The sequence below is a fragment of the Siphateles boraxobius genome, unplaced genomic scaffold (assembly GCF_051911475.1).
Source record: "Siphateles boraxobius isolate OS27281-9 unplaced genomic scaffold, OSU_SipBor_1 19, whole genome shotgun sequence".
In the NCBI taxonomy this organism is placed as follows: Eukaryota; Metazoa; Chordata; class Actinopteri; order Cypriniformes; family Leuciscidae; genus Siphateles; species Siphateles boraxobius.
Window position 1 is genome coordinate 34,715,001 of NW_027508799.1, and position 5,000 is coordinate 34,720,000.

Sequence of the window (5,000 nt, forward strand, 5' to 3'; positions counted from 1 at the left end):
AAAATGCTAAAATATTGTTTTTATTAATATTATATAATTTTGTATCATTATTTTCCTGTCTTGGCATTTTTAGTATCGTGCAATATTGTTATATTCCATTTCTTTCTGTTGCTAATATACAAATGTTTATTGTCTATTTTATTGTTTATTCAGTTGCATGAAGAAGCATGTAAAGGCATAGAGTGATCAGGTAACCCTGTTTATTTGAGACGGTGCTAAGTGTTACATCTGTGTCAGGTGACCTCAGGGGGCGGGGCATTCTCATTCTACAGAGCGTTTGATTGGGCGAAGAAAACTGCAGACAACATGAGTCATCGATGTTCTCGGTCAGTTTTCCAGGAAGAGAGAAACTTTTTTGTACATTTATATTCTGAAAGTAAATTAAGAAGACAACTTTTAGGAGGATAACAGCATGTAGATGAGCTCAGAGATTCACACATGGAGTAAAGGTCACAAACCTCAAATTTTGATTTAATGTGCCCTTTAAGAGTGTTAGTGAGATGCTACACTGAAATTGTTTTGTTAGATTTAAAAAAACAACTAAATGTGAGAATTGGGATGCTTGTTCGCCATGGATTATAATGATAGTGATTTGTATTTCTTGTAAAAATCTATATTTTATGGTAAAAGTATATTACTGTTAAATAAAATAGGCTTTATGACGAAGGAACAAACAGGAAAACATCACATCCGCTCGACGGAGAAGGCAGGACGAACTGACGCCGATATCTATGGACTTTAAAGGTAATCAATTTTATTAGTTGCTATTTTATTTGATTTAAATATTTAAAATGTTGGTGAGAAAAAGAAATATCTGCATATGCGATGGACATTGTTTATGCTCATCTTTGAAGGTTTCTAGAGTAAAATGGCTCAATATTTAATGAAGCACATTCAAAAGACCCTAACTGGAAGCAATGCAACCTTTTTTTTTTACAGGATAGCAAGTTTGTTGCGCATAATTTATTAAAAAAATATATAAATAGTATGTATAAAAACTAAGGCTGTCAAAATTAACTGTTAAAATAATTAATGCCGCATCCGATTTTTTCCTGGTATGATCACACTATCATTCATTCAAGTGCGTTTAAACCGTCATTCCCGTTAAGTATCCTCTAAAGTAGAGACTTAAATTAGTTAAAAGTGTTAAATGAATGTAAAGAGTTGAGAGAAAATAGGATTCGTGTCAGATCCTCTTCAGGTCTTAAAGTGACAGCAACCTAATAAACCTGCTACTGTCTATCATTAATGATAATCAAACAACAAAAGACAGATTAACACTCACTGCTCATGGCTTAATAACTTTTATAGCTTTAATAAGCATTAATCTATATTAAATGTATAATTTATGCAGTGAAAACTGTGAAGTGTTTGATAACCTTATTCAATTTCTGTACATATATCCAACCTGAAAAGGTTACATGGGTCAGAAATAACGAAAACAATCAACTTTTTAATATATATTTTAGCAAGGCGGGTAAAAATTACTCTGTAAATAGAAAGAACCTCAGCGTTGAGAGCCCTGATATATTAAAAGCCACAGCTAAATGTGACATTTATTACAATGGGTTTATGTGAAGATTGGTTTTAAGTTCACTTAAATTATACGTTTTTATATTTTCAAAAACCTATTAAATGTTACAAATTTATGTAATGGAGACATCAGTATAGGTTTCAGTGATACTGGCCTTCATTCGTTAAAAGATGCCATTAAACAAATATTTTAAATATGCCTTCTTTATGTTGTTTCAACATAATTTTTGCCAAAAGTATTACAAAATCGATTGACAGCACTAATAAAAACCTTTTAACTGTAAGTTACATCGAAATGATATAGAAAGGTAAATAACATTTTACTACCCACTGCGCAATGTGACGTCAGAGGTAGAGATGCGCGGTTGGCGGTTATAGCCGCGGACTCCGCAGATAAACCGCGGATCGGGCGGATGACGTGACGAAAAAAAATATTTTAACTAAATTCGGGTGGGCGGTTTCTAGTCTCGCGGCTGTCATCAGCAGCGCCTTGTATCGGCGGATGGCGGGCGGGAAAATTGGTCAAAAAAGTTGGTGCGGTTGGATGGCGGACGGATGATGAGTTTTGTGATGCGGTTGCGGATGAAATAATAGCCCATCCGCGCATCTCTAGTCAAAGTGACGTCTTTTTTATGTAATCTTTGGACGTCCAATTTCGGTCCACTGAAGGGGTTGTTTTGTAATGCCAGGCGACGTGTTTTGCACGTCTAATATTGACGTCGGTGGAACCAAATGTGGTCGTCTTTTCAACATCAAATTTAGTATCTTCTATAACTACTATAACTAGTCCCATGTTTCAAAAGGGTAGAGGACGTTTTCTGTACCATGTATTTACATTTATGCATTTGGCAGACGCTTTTATCCACAGTGACTTACATTGCATTACACATTTACATTCCTGCTTTCCCTGGGTATCGAACCCATGATCTAGGCGTTGCACTAGGTGGCCGTTACACAAGTGCCAACGCTGTACCGTTTGAACTGCAGCATTACACCTTTTAATGTGTCAATTACCACCTTCTTAATAATTATAAATAAACTGTATTCATATGTATTAATCATGTTGATAACAACAATGTTGATATTTGTAGGTAAAAAAAATATTGCATATTAACCATGTAAATTTCCTGCGCCTGTAATAGACGTCCAAAGGAGGTCCAAAAAAATGACCCAGTTCAAAGGTCAAATGTTGAACGTGAACATGACGTCCAAGTTGGGTCATGGTTGGACGTCCAAATAGAGGACCTAGTTTGGACGACGAATAGATGTCCAGAATTGATCATGGACCGACGGACCCAATATAGACATGATCTGCACGTCTATCCGACATGCAGTGTTTAGTGGGTAATTAACAGTTTTTATTGTTGTTTCTGTATGATTTTTGGCATTTCGATGTGAAAGTATCGATTAACAGCACCAATAAAAACCTTCTTACTGTATGCTACATTGAAATGATATCATAGCATTTGACCAATTAACAGTTTTTATTGTAGCGATTAAAAAAATAATTGTCTTGTGAACCTTTGCGCGTCCCGGGAAATGTAATGCGCGCTCCCGTCTGCATGTAACGCGCACTCAAAAAGACCGAAAGACGTTCATCAGTTTAAACAGCATCTCACACTGTCAGTAAAGCCTCGAGTAAAGTGCGCACGAGCCGATATTTACAGTCAAGAGCGTTTGAAATTTTCTATTTCTCGTAATTTTACCTCATTTCACGCGCCTATAAACGAATCCAACCAAAAGCGCAAGCAATCCATCAGTGCCAAATCCACAGATAATCGATGTGCTGCTCGTGTCCTGTACAATAATAATCACTTTATGAGCACAATTGGAATCAATAGCCTACCCAAATTATGAGCAGTCAATCTCTACTTTTCCCTCTGTGAAGTATGTGCTAATCCTGAAGGTTTAAAAATAGCAGATTAGAGCCCGTGTCACGTGACGCGCTTTGATTATCGATGAGAACAGCAATCTGATCACTCCCACGCGCGGGTTCTGATCCATAAAGAGAGCAACCGAGGAAATAAATCAGTTTCATCGGGGATTTTACATGAAAACTACCACACATGTCATTAAACTCCATTGATTCAGTTCAACCTTACCCAAACAGTGCCTGATAAAGGACCGTGATTCTGCGTGATTGGCTCATTTCTTTATCAAACTTAAACTAAACAGTCAAATAATACTCTGAACTGTATTCGGATGATTAAAGGAAACTATTAAACGTGCACTGGATATCTCCTCCACCCAGAACCCATTGCGCACAGTGATTTGCAGATTTCTGTTTAGTTGGAGACAAATGTATGAGTTTGATCGAGTTGTTTTTGTTAGAGGTCCGTGATCGTGATGTATCACTAATACAACCGTGAACAAGAGAGTAAATCCCGTCCATCAAATCAGATGGAGAATAATCAGTCCATACACACTTTCGCGTAATAAAACGTAAAAACACTTTATTTTATAGTATCCGGCCTGTGCTGACGTTTTTGCATTATTTACTGCAGATGCATAACGTCCAACTGACCAACTAGATGTGGAAATGGTTACATAATTAGTCCATCCAGTGTGTCTGAACTGAATGCGTCGCGTTAGACTCGCTCAAGTTCAGTGCGCAAACGCTTTTACGCGCAACTCAAACGCCAATGAATTAAGCCCAATGCGTTTCTTTAAACCAATTTTGTTTGATCGGATGAGTAAATGTTCCAGCCAAAAATTTCCAGAACAATTCGAGTTGTGTTTGTGCGTAAATCCCGCTTTGATTGACTTGAGTTGGCGAGTTTTTCCAGCTCCGGTTTCCTCTGATTGCGCGCGCTCCTATAATGCGTTAAATGAACCCTGCTGAATGAAGTCTTTAAGTTTCTTGCATGCTTGAGTGAGTTATGAAAGGAGAAGCGCGTGAAGTCTCCACGGAGCGTCAAGTTCAACATCTCAATCCACAATGATCCTCGTTTTCCCGCTGCTTGCAATCATTCTGCGATCATTTAAAAAAAAAAAAAATTTCCTTAGCGGGTTGTTTCGTCAGCCTTGTGTTTATTGCACGTGCGCGTTCGTTTGTTTGCGTATGCATGCTTCGGCTCTTGTGTTATGTAGCAAATCTGTGGAAATGTTGTGTAAATAGCACGCAGTAAACGCATAGTTATTCCTACCTGATCTCAGTCGCTGCTGTTGCTCTCCGGGTCCGTTCGCTCGCGCAGCTGGACGTCTGAGGACATGATGCTGGACCTCGGAGATCTTCTCGTGGGTGATCGCCAAGTGAGGAGTGGAAATGAGGAGTAAGAGAGCAGGAGGGAGGGGAGGAGACCTTTACAGCATCACTCTCACATCATCAACACAATGTCTCGTGCTGTGTTTACGAGAAATGCGTTATGATGCATCAGGCTCGGGGTTTTATAGTCGGGAAATTGTGGATTAGATGCACGTGTCGCGTCGTGTGATTGAGCGTGTGGATCGATTCTATCACCGGACGG

At 38.5% G+C, this 5,000-nt stretch overlaps 2 protein-coding genes across 8 annotated transcripts in view; one reads left to right on the forward strand and one right to left on the reverse strand.

Moving 5' to 3' along the window:
- Positions 1-4,873, reverse strand: part of chrm2a (cholinergic receptor, muscarinic 2a) — a 111,695-nt gene extending 106,822 nt beyond the window's left edge. Inside the window, exon 1 of the mRNA XM_077235222.1 lies at positions 4,680-4,873. The gene's annotated coding sequence lies outside the window, so the exon portion shown is untranslated. The remainder of the gene's footprint in view (positions 1-4,679) is intronic.
- Positions 1-5,000, forward strand: part of LOC143742373 (uncharacterized) — a 71,926-nt gene that overhangs the window by 30,422 nt on the left and 36,504 nt on the right. Inside the window, exons 1-2 of one of the 7 annotated variants that reach the window (XR_013205434.1) lie at positions 282-449; positions 654-744. The exons of 5 other annotated variants lie outside the window; for them this stretch is intronic. The gene's annotated coding sequence lies outside the window, so the exon portion shown is untranslated. Of the gene's footprint in view, positions 1-281; positions 450-653; positions 745-5,000 lie in introns of those variants that run through there. One more of the 7 variants, XR_013205437.1, reaches the window with a different exon arrangement.